This window comes from Halyomorpha halys, unplaced genomic scaffold (assembly GCF_000696795.3).
Source record: "Halyomorpha halys isolate HHAL.00 unplaced genomic scaffold, Hhal_1.1 Scaffold1117.1, whole genome shotgun sequence".
NCBI lineage: Eukaryota > Metazoa > Arthropoda > Insecta > Hemiptera > Pentatomidae > Halyomorpha > Halyomorpha halys.
This window is the reverse complement of record NW_027107278.1, coordinates 395,321-411,730: the sequence shown is the minus strand read 5'-3', so window position 1 is coordinate 411,730 and position 16,410 is coordinate 395,321.

Genomic DNA, 16,410 nt, shown 5'->3' with positions numbered 1-16,410 from the left:
AGAGAGAGAGAGAGAGAGAGAGAGAGAGAGAGAGAGGTTAATCAAAATACTTAATTACCTAGATCTAGAATTTAAAATATACATTACAATATATCAATATAATTGCAAATACATTCTCACATGTCTCAAATTAAAATATACCTATATATTTGTTTCATTCGGAAAATTTAAACGCCCTCTTGATATAAAAATTCAATAGTATTGAAGAACTAAGAAAGAAATTGAGATAAGGACATTGACAGCAGACTTTGACAATATTTCAATGAAATATTTTTAAATACATATTTAGTATGTTACATTCTTAAGAAGTCAAATATAATATAAATTGCTAGAAACTATATTATCTATTAAAATAACAAAATAATGAAAATATATTTAAATTTTCTTCCTAAGATACAAACATTTTTTTTTTTGCTTAAATTACATAAAACGAATCACAATAGAACAACTACTTAAGACTGACTGTTGTTCATTGAACTGTATGTTGTTCATTTAATATAAAATATATTTAATACTTTGTATTTTTCAGTCCGTAAGTAGTGATAAGTTTTTATAAGCTAAGACTTAATATCGTAATATTGTCTTGACACCGCCATCTAAAGGTTTAGAAGCCACGGCGTCACAAATTAATCACGGTGGGAACTATTGTCTGATACTTACAATTCTTGGTTTGTTCTGTCTTGCTCAATCGGTAGAGGAATTTGACTCTGTTTCTAGCTTGATACGAGGAAACGGGAATGGGTAGCGGGCACTAAGAGCCCGGAGACTAGATAAATATATTCTCAGCAGTATAAATTACTGAATTTATTCAAATACTTTTTCTTCAGGTCTGGCTGACAATGAATATAATAAATGGATTAGAAAAAAACACTCACGTAAAAGGAACAATGTTTGTTTATCTTTGTTGAAATTTTGCAAGTAAAATAAATAATTTATATACGTCCATACGTTTCAATGGGAGCGTGATGGCTCAGTGGTAAGGCACTGTGAAACAAAGTCCAAGGACCCGAGCTTGAATCCGTATGTGAGAGATAATTATTTAAACTTTTACTAAAGTCGTGAGTCAACCGTGTGGGGTCCACCCAGCCTCATAAAGTCGATACCCTTAATTTGATAAAAAATCTGGTAGTCAAATGTCATTTAGATGAAATCACCTCCTTGCACAACCGTTGCCCTAGTAATGGTTCTTCCATTACATAAAATGGAACCCTTGACCTTTCATTGGTTGTAGCAATACAGATTTATTTACATGTAGATCAAGCAACAGGAATAATTCTAAATCCAAGTTTAAGTTAATTACACAGGCTACTAATCCATCAGGCTGTGGACTTGGGTCAGTTACTTCAGTGGCCACGGAAATTAATTAGTGGCTCTACCAACATTTCCTTCCTGAGTCTAAGGGTCTAGTTTTCGGTAAAAATATAAATCAATAATATTGCTATTAAAACAGGATGCATATTTGATGTTTTTAAAAATATCGTTTTTAAAATTATTAATAGCTTATCGTTTACTATTCACATGCAAAATAATTCACTGAAACTATAGGCTTGTGTAATAGTAATTTTGTCCATTACGATATAAAACATGAAACATGAAGCATACGGGAAATAACATTTAAGTATTAATTTTTTTATATATATGTGTGTGTGAAAATTCTTAAAATAATACAAGTAAAAGAAAATGTATGGTTGAAAGAAAAATCACCAAAGAAATTTGTGCCACAGATTATGAAAATTACTTCCTATAGGCATTTAGTATGAAAACAATATTATTATTTAAAAATGGTTATGGTACTTTCACCCATCTTCAGGTTATATGGTGTCTGTCATTACACTATTAATATAATTAACTTTTATAATTAAAATTTTGTCAATAACGATAAATAATTTTTACATGAGGTTAGACTATGTATAATTTATTATAATAATTGAAAAAAAATGTAGTTAGAAAATGGATAAAGTTAATTATAAAAATGGTGGAATTACATGTATTGGATAACCTGAAGATGGGATGAAAACCCCGGAACGTTGGTTATACAATAAAGGTGTTTTCATTATAAAAATACATAGGAAATAATTTTCACCTAAGGATTTAAATACATACACAGAATGAAATTCCTAATAGTTAATCAAGAAAGAAATTAGAGGGAACGTATTTTAGTAATTAGAGATGCCGAAGGTTTCGCAAAGTCTAAAACAAACGAATTCGGGAGAAAATAAAAGGCTTGAGATAGGAAATACTGTATTATTACGAAAATTCGCGACATTTCTTTAATTATTTATTACTAAGTAACAATCTTAAATATAGTTCCCCATAGATACGAAATATTGTTAACACTTGTAAAAAAAAAACTTCAAAACACACGCTGCGATTAAAAGAAGTCGCTAGTCTGAAAAACGAATGAAGTATCATACTAAAAAGGTAGGACAAGACGTAAATGAGAGGATTATATAAGTTCTGAAATTTGTACATTTATTTTTTATGAGGTTCAGTACTAAGAGGTATCTAGTCTTTATATATTATTATTTTCTTCTCTTCCACACCTCCTTCACTTCCTTCCTCTCAATGGTACGTAAGAGGGTACTTTATTGATTTTTACATATATGCTCCATGCTTTCCACAGCTTATGGCTTTGTTATATAAAAAAGCAAGTAAGCCAAATACATAATAAATAAATTCATTTTAAACCAAGCATATTGGTTTACATGCATTTTGTAAACATATTTAGATATACATAAATTGTAGACAAAAATAAAGGGAATATAAATTAAATATGAAGTAAACAAATTAAAGGAAACAAAATTAATAAAGTGAATAAAAACAAACAATGAATATAAAGTAAAATAAATTACTAATAGTAACGAACATTTTAATTAAAATAATGAGAATAATTGAAATTGGCAGTAATTAGGCCAAAAATAATGTGATAATTTAGTAATTATAATAAGAAATATCCATTTAGTCATAACCTATTTGTTTTCTTATTACTCCACTCCTACGTTTTGGCTCTTCCGACCATTCTCAAGGATAACTATTAATTAACAATTTCAATTACACTCTTAACATTAAACATTACTTCCAAAACATTCTGTATTACAAATTATTCAGCCTTATATTATATATCACAGCTACAATGCTGTCAATCAATCATAAATAAATAACGGATAAAAATATTATTTAGCCAAAGATAAAAATTGTTCTTAGTACTTTTTATACAAAATGTGTTTGTCTCGTTAACTTTGATCTACACAGTTCAAGAAGTCTACATCCATATATCAGATGTCAAAAGTCCTGTACTGACTGTTGATTGCATTTACATTTGTCTCTAGTATCCAATCCAAATCTTATCATGCTGAGTCCACTGGACCCATGTTCAATCATTAATGGCATGAGTTAGTAATGCATACTGTTCACATTTTAGTAGCTACTAATTGTCAAGTTCTGTATGAAATTTAGAATTGGCCTGCTAGGAAGTAAGTTGATAATGGAATTAACATTCACTAAGATAATGTATAATTATTAAGAAAATCAGAAGTATTTTTCTTATTATATTTTTCATGAATTTCTTATGACCTAGTTTATTTTAAAAAATGCAAAAAAGTGGGAAAAATATTTTGCTAATGATATTCAAAGTTATTGCATAACAAACTTACAATCGATTGTAATTAATTTAATTCACAATAAAGAATGATTCGAACTGAAAACAGCCTGATAAATTGCTCTTTAAATAGTTGTGACGAAGATGAAGCATCAAAAGTGACACAGCTTGGGATGTCTACATCCGCCTCCTGAATACTTAGCTGGCTTTTCCACCCAACTCTCCTCGTTTTGCTTACTCATGGGAATAACTTGAAAAGTTTTGAGTAATTTATTTTGTGCTATCTAAAGTATAAATTCACTGATATGTATCTTAGATCTTCAACGAACGTGAATCCTTCCTAAAATGATTAAATATATCAGAGTTTATATGACCGGTCATGACTTTTCGAAAATTAATCAGTGAAGTATCAGAATGACCACAAATATTTTTGACGTTCGAACTAATCACAAAGAAATTTTTATGAGACACTTTGTCTAGGGATTCCATTTGGCGGCACAAAAGTCAGTAACCCCGCCAAAGAAGAAACCTTTGATCTTCGATTCCCTTTGAAGCCTAACAGTTGAGGCTTAAAAAACGAAAAAAAAAGTTAGGCGAAATAAGTTGCACGGTTCGCTTTTAACATCTGTACTAATGTATTCATCACAAACCTGATCGAGAAATTCAGTACCAATTCCAGAGATTGGATGATTTTTTTTTTTATGAATCTATAGCTTAAATATTTTTTAAAGAATAGATATGTGAAAATTAGGTTTGCGCCTATTGCACCTAAATTGCACAAACCCAAGTATATTGAAAACTTTTAAGTAGTTTTCCTTTATTCTACCATACATAATATGGTTTATAAAGGAATAAAACCTACAAGAAAGCATTAACAGAAATTCACCCTTGTGACAGTTTTATTTTAAACCAATACCTCAACAATCCAACAATTTCTATTCGTTTTTAAGAATTAAAACGGACGCTAAAAATCAATTAAAAAAAAATCCTTCCTTGGCTTATATCACCAAAACATGTTCGATCTAAGACCGTTGATCCCATCTGGGTAGTCTTTCCTTGTTTTTTTTGTGAAAATTTTAAAGAAAGTAAAACTATGCTTTAAAATTTATAGACACATTTTAAAAATAAATAAATAAAAAGGAAGAGCGTAAAAATAAATAATACTCTAAACAAAGGGGTAGTTAGCACAGTTTAATATATAATAATAAAAACTACTTAATTAAAGAAAACTCGGACTCTCAAATGAGTTCCTGTTAAGTGTTTATCATAAATATCTTTCGATGAAGATAAACCAGTTTGAGGGATGGAAAAAAAAAAAACATTTATTTTTCTGAATGAACCTTTATGTATACAATAGCAAACTTATTTGCATGTGACTGTTGTAGGCGCGTTTGTTAAGATGTCACCTCACCAATCTTGAAAATGCAGCTACGCCGGCTTGATTCCGAGTTAACGCCTAGGCGAGTTGAATTAATGCCTGTAGCGGCCTCACGAAATGGAATCTGGACCTTCTTAATCTGGATAGAATATGATGATAACCTGTAGAATGAACCTCAAACCTCTCGGGTGCCAGAAATCGCCAGTAAGAAGTCATAAAAAAAATGTAGACTCTAGGGATTAACTCAGGAGACGTTTAAACTTAAATATTTTAATAAAGAAAATATGAGGTACCCAATAGTATTTATAAAAACCAAAAATTTTAATGTCGCCCCTTGTGGAATTAAAAATGAGCCATATTTTTTATTTTACAGTTGTAGAATTAAGTACTTACATAATATTAGAACATTAAGATACCAATGTATCAAGCTGTTACGTAAAATGAAGATGAGGTAATAGCGAGGAAATGAGAAGAGATTAAGATCTGAGGGGGGAGTTAGCCGCTATCACTCAATAGAATCGTGCGCCATCACTCAGCCGCTCCCGCTCCGCTCGGACCACCTGCGTCTCATTTCCAATAGATAATAAATTGTCAATCTGTCAGCACTCTCTGACGTCTACCATAATGCTCTTCTATGATGCATGGCCGGCCTGCCTCTATCAAAGGGGGCTTCAATATGGGCCCTCCTTTATAATCTGCATCAGATGACAGAGGTACTATTACCTCACTGATAAACAACTGCAGTAATTATAAAAATTTAGTAACGTCAATTTGAATTCACCTGTGAGAAACGTTCATCCAAGTGTTACTGATATTTGATTAATGCAAGAAGACGTTCTTTTCTACTTTTACTTACCTATATATGGAATATATATTAAGGGGACGAATTGCAATTCTGAAAACTTAAAATTTTCAAAGGATATAAAAGTTTTGAGGTTTGCAGGACCCTGAGCCTTAAATAAACGAATCTTGCAAAATGTTCAGTGGGTAAGGCCAATTTTAATCGATTTTACACATTTGTTTTTCAATTATTCATTGGATTTCACAATTAGTGGTTTTTAATAAGTTAGGTATTATTCTCTTTGAAACAATTCGGATGATCTTCAATGCCGATTTTTTAAAAACATATACACCTTTAAAGTACCCTTTATCTGGTTTATTTCAAACCATTAACCATTTCCCATTGTTAGTAGTGATGCAAAACGTAAAAATGTGAATTATGAAACACTTTTATATTTAACTAAAGGAGAAAAAATGATTCTTACTCGACAAAGGGACCTGATATCTTCCAAACTCATATCAAAGTGTATGGAAGAAAAGAGCACGGAGTGCCACTGCCCCTGAGTTCTTATCATGTAACTGACTTCCCTTTGCAAAACGATGGGTGTATTCCAGATACGAGATCCTTGGTCGGCTCGAGGTCTTCTACCTTCAAGAGCATAGATCCGTGTACCTCCATCCAGACGACGTGGTGGAACCACTTCAGATAGGGGACCTCTAGGACTTATATCGACCTACATATATCGCGAGGGCCCCAAGTTTTTCCCAAATCCTTGCGGAATCAGTTCCGCCTTGTTTTTCGAGTAGCACTTAGGAGAAACCTAAGATTCGAAGCTCACACTCGATCAATATCGAATCAGCTCCATATAGTACCGTTAAATATAGTGTTTTGAAGATTCGGAGTTTCACGTTTCTGCCCACTTATCGCTTCTTATTGGAAACCTAAGTGCTATTTCCTTATAAAGTACAAAATGATACTATCAATATCTTAGTTTTTACTTGATACAAGATCATTTATTTGTAGAGTGCCGATTTTGGCTTTTACTTTTTAATATTAATAAAAATTATCAAAAGTAGGCGTCCCCATTATGAAAAAAACAAACACTAATGTTAGTTCTTTGTTGTTTGCATATTTATAGTAATAAACTAATACTATTAGATTTCATTTCGAAGCAGGGCCTATACAGTAAACCGAGTTCGTCATTAGTACTTACTTTAGTGCCCTAGAAAGTAAATATACTATATAAGTCAAGGCTTGATGAATATAAGTTACTATTAATCCATATTCTTACAGAAATACCCAGTACGAGAAAAAATATACACCTATTATAGACGTATATAGTATAGATGTACAGACACTTGCTAATTCGAACTATTTTTTTTTTAATATTTATTTATTGCTATTTACAACTGTACATTATAATACATTTAGTAAATCTGATCTAAGTTAAATCGGAGTGTTACAGGCGTGTAGAGAAACTACCCATTGCTAGCACTCTAATGACATTTTACATTAGCTGGTCTCGTGGCCATCTTCTTTTCAGGCGCCTCGGAGGATTGTGAGGAATGGAAGAGGATGCAAGATTAGAAACTAGGTGGTTTGAGTGATTAGAGAGTTTATAATCGAAGGAGTGATATCTGGTTCGGGCTATATAGGTTACATAGGGAACATTAAGGTCTATATGTATGATTTTATTTGTGACAAAGTAAGGAGCATTGAGGATTTTACGAAGGATTTTGGATTGTAAGGATCCGAGAGGAATTCGATGGTTTAGTGGAGCACCAAAGCTCAACTCCATATGTCCAAATTGGCCTTATTACAGTCATGTAGATCAGTCTTTTGTAATGTGTTGGAAGTTTAGACCGTTTGTCTAGTAAGTGCTGTAGTAGTCGAAATCGACGTGCAGTTTCCTGTCTTTTCAGTCTTGTGTGAGGATTCCAGGTTAATCGTTTGTCCAAATGTAGTCCAAGGTAGCGGATCTGTTCGACAGGGGTAGGAGTAACATCATTAAATGAAACTGTAGGGCAGTCAGTTCAAACTAATTAAAACCGAATTAGCGAAAAAATCGGATTCTCGACAGACGAAGAAAGGTCACCCTATAAATAACAAATTAATTTATCAACAAAACTATTTCGCACTGAAGATTAATTTAATGAATAGGTTAATTATATCCACCGATAATGAAATTGAGAAAATATATACGCTTCCAAATTTTAATATATAGCTAGGATTTTATTTTAAATAAAAGTAGTCCGTGTTTTTAACTATTATTTCATTAATAGTCAGCACGTAAGGTGTTGGTAATATAGTTTTTTGAATGTATGCATGTGTTTAATGCAAATATAAAACCAAATATTCGTTTTTTTGAAGGAATAGTTCGGATTAGTGAGTGTCAAATGTATTTTTAAAAACAATAAAATTTTATATTTAATTATTTTCATTACCATTACATAGAAGTAAATGATTTCAAGATACTGTCAATGTAGAGAGAAAGAGAGAGCAAAATGGATTGCAAGGTGTGACACACGATCGGAACCTCCCATTTACAGCGCGAGCGAACGAATATATCAACGGTAATGTGCCGCCATTAGCGATATTTGGGGGACGATTAGTCAAGTTCATTCTGTTCATTTGGGAACTGTGTCTGTTAGCGATTCATTGGGGGCATATTCATTATGGGCATGTGGTACTGTCCATGAATCCAAACCTATCTAATCATACTGCGGCAGCCAGTCAATAGTGCTTATATAGAAGTCAAAATTAGAAAGCATTGCGGAGCGATATCATTTCAAAAACCAACAGAAAAATGTATATCAAATATAGAGTACTTACCGAGCAATAACCTTTAAGAAAACCCCTTGACAGATAATTACAATTCTGAGAAAATTGGAAAAAAAAACTTTTCTCATAAGCAGCTCACTCCCTCCCCATAAATAATCTGTAGGGTTAATACCACAAATTACCAAGTACAAGTACCAAATTATATTTCCTTGTTGTGGAGATAGAAATTGCATTGGTGTTTTCGCGAAATTTAATAAAATACCAACAAATCCAATGTATAATAATAATTATATATTATATAGGTCTTATAGTCAAGTTGAATTATTAAAGTTTGGCTTGTATTAGTCAAACCAAGATTTATTAATGAATAAGGAAGAAAATGTAAAAAAAAAAAAAAGTAACCAATAACGTTTCCAAGTGGAATGCTAGTATTGATAGTTCCTAGAGAAATGATAGAATTAGCTACATATTACTCAATAAGATAAATTTTTTTCTACGTTCTTAAGCTATCGTTGCAAATCTGTTTTAATTCTAGCTAAAAATTCAATAAAAAAACAGAACATAAAACTACTGACAAAATAATAATTTTTATACCCACCTAAACCAAAATGTCACGAAAACGAAGTTATAAATCAGGGGTAGCCGACAAGTCGATCGCGAGGCCAATTTGGTAGATCGTCGATCGCTCCCATTGTCTCGGGTGCAATTCCGTGAAATTTGAAGCTATTGTAGAAAACAAGACGTTCTAGTAATAGTTTAATGCATTCTCGGTATTCCTAGAATTCTGACAAACTAAAACTGTGCTCTCCGCCCTCTCCCCTCAGAAAAGTACATTTAGACTTCTGTGTGACACTTGTCACCAGACGTAACATTAACAACTTCACTCATCGAAGAACACATTCAGTTAGCTTGAATATTGGGTAGTGCCTTCTAAGTTAGCTTCTTTTCTTTCGTATTAACAGTATCATTATTAATTAATACTATTTATTCTCGGTAACTACGTTGAGTTTCAATTTTTCTTCTTTTTAAAATGCAAGTACATTTTCTTTGTTTTAAATTAAATTGCTTTTTTTACCTATCTATTTACTTGATAGGTGAACATTGTCGTTAACAGATCTATAACTGCGGTTATTACACTTTCCTAACAGATGCTTACAATATATTGCTCACCCAAATCTCACTCCATTTCCAAATGCAATGAAGCAATATCCTCCACAGGTAGAACCATGGTTGTTACCACTCCCAACAGTCAAAAATAATTACTTCACCCGCAGTTTATCACCAATTATCACATTAAAAAAGTTCAATAAATTTAAAAGTAACCACCACGATTGGAACATCATTTTTACAGATGGTTCCAAAACAGTCGAAGGAGTAGGCACTGCTGACTTTCAGATAATCACACCCTTTCATTCTCGCTACAACAATATTGTTCGGTGTACACTGCAGAACTATTCGGAATCAATCGCGCAGTTTGCAATATCCCTCTAAACTGCCCCCGCTCGGTCATCTGTTCTGACTCGGAATCTGCCCTCAAATCTTTACAAGATCCATTTTCAACACATCCATTAATAATAGAGCTGAAGTAGCATTTGAAAACTTTGAACAACGTGGGTTGTAGGGTCTTGTTTTTATGGCTGCCAGGTCATTGTTGGATCACTGGGAATGAAAAGACAGACTCACAGGCCAGTCTAGCTATAAGGATAGGTCAAGTTGTAACATCATCAATATGCAATGATGTTATCTCATGGATAAAAGAAATTGGATGGGAAGAGTGGCAAGATGAATGGTTCACCATGAGAGACAACAAGTTAAGAATGGTCCAACAGACAGTGAAACGTCCAACTAGAAACTTATATATTTTTTTTTTACTTTCTAAATTTTCAAATAGTTTTGATCTTTATATACACAAAGATTTATACAAATTAATACTATTTTAATATTACTATCTTTCATATTATTATATTCTCAAATGTAAGAGAAGATAATAAAAAATATCAAAGTAATAAAGAGTGTCAAGACTTAAATAAATATCAATCAATTTAGTAAAAAAAAATAAGTCCCAAGAAACTGAAAAGATTATTTTTAAATAAATTAACTAATTTATAGTTCATCATAGGAAATGTAACATGAAAATTTCCCATTATAATGTAATCATCCATAGGGGAGATTTCGGATATAAGTGGATACTTCAAAATCCATGAAATAGGCAAACCTTATTAGATTAATCATTAAAAATTGAAAAAATAAAAATAAAAGAAAAGGTGAAATGATGCTAATAGCAGCTAGTTCAATAAAAAATTTAATAAAAAGGAAATAACCAAGGCAAACTAAAATAAAAGTAAAACATTGAAGGAGCCATAAAAAATAAAAACAAATTTATTAACTGGAAGACGTTGACCACCATCTGCAATTTCGCAGCAAGCTCTCATAAAGGAAAATATATTCCGTGACTATTTCCTCAACACCATTAGCAGGTGCAAGCTCTGCATACTCAACCTTCTCTCCTTCTGTTAACTTTTTTCTTCTTCAAGTTTAAAGAGTGAGGACTCACAAAATACTATTTCAATTAGTGAAGGAAAATGTTTGCGGCAAAAAAAAGGTCCTGAGGGGTTAAGACTTACATGTACTGTTTTATATTAAAATAAATTCCTTCTTTTTCCTAATTTTCTGGGATGAGAAAAAAAAAAAGTTCCATTTTGAATTAAATTACCATATGCTCAAGTTTAGTGCACAGCGGCGTCCTTTATGGATTGAGCATTGATTAATTGCTAATATCATTGCTAGTATCTATTAGATTAGGTCAAAAAGGAACTTTTCAAATAAAAATCGTTTTTATGGATTTTATGGTTGGAACCTATTCAAATTGTCCGAACAAGAAATATTTCAATATGAAAATAAAAATGATTTTTTTTTCATAAATTTTGTTAATGCATAAATATTGTTAGCATGGGACGGATCTTTATTTGTATAAATATTTCTATGTTTGTATAAATATTTAGCAGTTTTGTAGAAGTCATAAATACTTTGCATATCTAAGAAAATAATAATTTTTTTCAAATTTAATCTTCAAATAAAAACCTCATTTTTTTTTTCTCACGATAGCAATTTTCACGACAAAATGTTGTTTTAGGAGAATATTAGAAATAACAAAACGTTTTAGATTAGATTAGATTAGATTTTTATTCAGAGTGATCAACATCTAGGTTATTACACCCTTTTTACTTCATCTATCTTCTTGTCTTTGAAATTTGATGGTTGAATGTAGACTATTTCCTTTTTACACTGGTCGGTTTTGGTAGATTATATTTTAGTATAAAGTTGAGTTTCTTTCAGAAATTTTATTATTTTGTCTATGGATTCTGTCTCTTGTTCGTGGAATTTTATTATTTTCGAAGGCTTGACGAAATGATGGGCATTCTTCAATTATATGCTTTATTGATAATGGGGAATGACAGGTTTGGCATATAGGCTGGTCCTCTTTTGTGATTAAGTGAAGGTGAGTTAATTTGGAATGTCCTATTCTTACTCTTGCAACAACCACTTCTTCTCTTCTGTTTCCCCTTATGGCACTTGTCCACTTTTGTGTATTTTTTTTACATTTCTTAATTTATTGGTGAGTGGTACGGCAGCCCACATTGAATCCCAACTTTTTCGGATTCTGTTCCTTAAAAATGCCTTTATGTCTTTTGGCTCGTAAATTTGGAGTGGTGGAACGTTCATTGTAGCAGCCTCTTTAGCCGCTTTATCCGCTGCCTCATTTCCAGCTATTCCTGAGTGCCCTGGAGTCCAGAGAAAGGAAACACTGTTTTATGATGTTTTAGCATGTCTATATAGCTATGAATTTTGTCTATCGTAGGTCCGCTTTGATTGAAGTTTGATAGACTCTGGAGTGCAGACATTGAATCTGTACAAATGAGTATGTTTGAGTATTCACTTTCTATATATAAATGAAGTGCTGTTGAAATCGCCTGAAGTTCATCTGTAAATATAACGGTAACAAAACGTTACCAATCTTATCAAAAATAATTTATACCGCAATTTTCACACCCATTTTTGACTGTTTTCTTCATGATTGAAACCCCAGCCGTAAACACTGTTTAATTATCTAAAAGACCTTGCAAGTATTAATAATTTAACACATACTTGAAAAAAATCTTGTACCGCTACAAACCATGAAATGTCGAAATTAGGATACTTTGTAAGGAAGTACGGTTATTAGACCAACGTTTGTGCAAGGAAGTGATTTTTTCATGATGATACTTTACTGCTGATTTTTCCCCACTTAAGGATATCCCCTCACAGAGGCTTAGTGTGCCCCAAAAGGATTTTCGAGAACACAGGTTTGACTCATGACTAGAGTAACAGAATAAATAATTATCTGCCACAGCCGAACAATATTACTTTCTATTTTGTGCATTAAAATATATTTTAATTCATTTAGTTGATCATGTATTTCTTTTTGCGAAACCTATTCAATATCATTATAAAAAAAAATACATAACTTGGAAAATTGTTCCAGCCTTGAATTATTAAAAACTAATGAAAGAAACCTGTTTAAAATTTTTCGAGATTGAAATACACCCGCATACTATATACTTCATAAATGGTGATTGTGAAGTGAAAGAAAAAGAATTAATTATTTAAAATTATAAACACTTAGAATATTTATTAGCAGCTAATGTTAAATTTTACACCAAAAACGATTCTGAACATTGATATACAATAGTTTTCCGATCAATACCAACTTACAGTTTTCTATAGAAAAATTATTTTGTAATTTGTGGACCCAATAAAAGTTGTGTGAAGGCCTCTAAGGTTGATTCTCCGATTAAACTTCCTTAACCAATAATAATCTCGCACACAGTTTGACCTAGTTCCCCTCCCCCTTTCTACCTATTTCTCTATTATAGCGACGCATTAATTTCAAATCCTATTTTCCTTGGCAAAACTGATTTGCCACTTTCGAACTTTGAAAATTTAGTGGTCAATGGCGGCTACGTGATAAGAAAACACAACTTTAAGGAAAATCAGTTGATATAGGATTTGGAATAATAATTATATTCCTTAACTATTGGACGATTTAGATCACTTAAAAACAACATTATTAATCAATTTCCTTTGATAATAATAATAATAATACTATATTGAAATAATATAAATTTAAAATATAAAATAATATTCCTAATTTTTTTCTATTTATATAAATGTATTAAAAATTTCCACTAATCTTTTGGAACGAATATTCTCCGGTATATAAAATTTCGCCATTGCCCTATATTTATAGAATGTTTCGTTAGAATTTGTCGATTAACTTAATTTGTCTTTATTAAAGTAAGTATCATTGTGCTGCTGTGTCGTTTAAATAACGTATAGATAAATAATCAGTTGGATAATGTATCAATTTTTTGTTTAGTAACAAAGACTTTCAAAACCTTGTTTTTATGTTTTTTGTGAAAATACAAAATTGATTGTGATCACTAGACAAAATTTTGCTGGGTCAGATGGATATTTTTTTTATTATTAGGTTTATTAGGACGAATCCAACACTAAATAAGTTTATCAGTAATTAAACAGTAATCAACAAGATTCTCATATTTTTAAATTTAAATACTTCGGTATTTTTTTTTTCTATCTAAGACAATTATTTACTAATTGTATCAGCTGATTGCTAATTCTGTAAATGATAAATACGGATTTATGACTAAATTAAAAATAAATAAATATTTGAAGTAACGCAGTAAACAAAATATGAACTATTATGCGCCAAAAACTAGACTACAAATTAGCATGATAAAATATTCTAAGCTAAAAATACTATAACTAGTAAAGCTAAATAATTACGTGCTAAAAACTATTACAATAAAAACATGTAATCCTAAACATATATGCATATAATAGAATAAATAAAATCTTTAATCTCAAGTTGCATAATTATAATATTATGTGCCAAACATTGTCAAACTAAATTAACATCTCTATGTCATTATAATTTTTTTTGAATCTTGTAGGATCAGGGTAATTGCTACGTTTTTACTATTTTACAAAGTTTTTATTTTTTAAATGGTTAATATTCATTCTTGGAACACATTCTAATAAATAAAAACTATTAATAAGCACATTAGAGTTTTTTGAATGTTTAATCTAATACTAAACAGCACCGATTATATCACCAATTTCGAACCACTTTTCGATATAAAAAAAAAATCACACGCTTTCCACTTATAAATATTTTCTACTTTTTACTTTTTATTTTTTACCCACTTGTGACGTTTCCTCTAAAAAAAAAAAGCTTTGTCTTCTCTGTAACGTATTTTTTAATTCGGAGTCTGGCCGTTCACGGCGCAGAACCTACCTGGCGGTATGATCTCAAACTAACATGTTCGTTTAATATGTTATCCTCTTTTTCCCCTATCTTTACCCCCACCCCCCTTCTTTTCTATTATTTTCTTTACCCACGTTATTAGTCATGTTCACCATATATTATTATTGTTGTTTTAAATTTTTTTTTCCATTAATTTCTTTTGTTAAACTTATATTTTGCCTCTTTATCTAATATTATGATTACATATTTCATTTGTTACATATATTTTCTTTCTCCCAATTTTATTTTTCTTTCCATAATTTTAATTTTTAAATTATTAATAAACTAATATATTAATATTTCTTTGCATTGAATAACATCATTTTTATTTTATTTCCTTAATAATGTTATTTTACCTACTTATTCAATTACCTATGTATATATTTTATTTTCCACTTCTTTCATCACTTTATTTTATTAATTCCATTCTGTACAATTATTTACTTTATGTCATTCTGATTATTTTTTATTTTCTATATTCATCTTCTCCTCGTATAAGTCATCCACGGTCAACTATCTCTCATGATTATAAAAAAAAAAAAATAATAAGATAAAACAATATATTGTTAAGTGATTCATTCCTTTTCTAGGTAGACTTTTTACATTTTTAGAGTAACTTAATTTTTAGAATTTTATTATTATTTGAAAACTTAATTACGTATTTATTTCATAATGAGTCTTATTTTAAGTTTGCTGCTAGTAAACAAAATTTGAATTTTTCATTTTTTTATTCAATTAAGGGATGAATTCCGTCCAAGAATAAAACGCATAAAAGTATATGACGCATTTCACAAAACAAATGAAGGACATTACCAAAGTGGCGAGAGAATTGTTTGCCTCACAGACCGGGAGGTATTTTTCATCGGCCCGGAAAAAAGCGAAGACGAAGAATATGGCGAGGCGAAGCGGCGCTAATAAACCAGACAATTTGCTCGCGGGGTCATTTTTTCCCAGATCCCCCCCCTAACAAAACAATCTTTTTCTGTCAAGGGAGACCTAACTGGTCCTCTTTTTATTTACAGGGATCGGCGGCTGACTCCTATTAATATCGTTGATGGCCCCCTCTAGTGCCTCGTGAAGAAGCCGAAAAAGCGGCCTGATGAGATGAGGTCCTTTATCTCCCGTAATGCTTCCTCTACTAATGCCCTCACTGTCCACTTACAGCTGCGTTAGTAATCCACTGTCATGTGGAAACATGAGATATATGAGACATAATGTTCATCATTGGCTAATCTTTTGTTAAAGATATTGTACACTTAGTGGGACCAGTTAACATTTCTATTTTTTTTTTTTTTTTACATAAACTTATCAATGACTAAAAACATCGATTGACACAAAGATCAATATGATTCATCGATAGATACTCACATATAGACCAATATTAATAAGTTTGATGATAATTTTTATTCATGGAAATATAGTACAGGAATAAATGTAAACTATGAAAGATGCCTATTTTCAGTGAATAATGACCCTTCCATTGTATCCCAATTCCTCCAATCCCACAT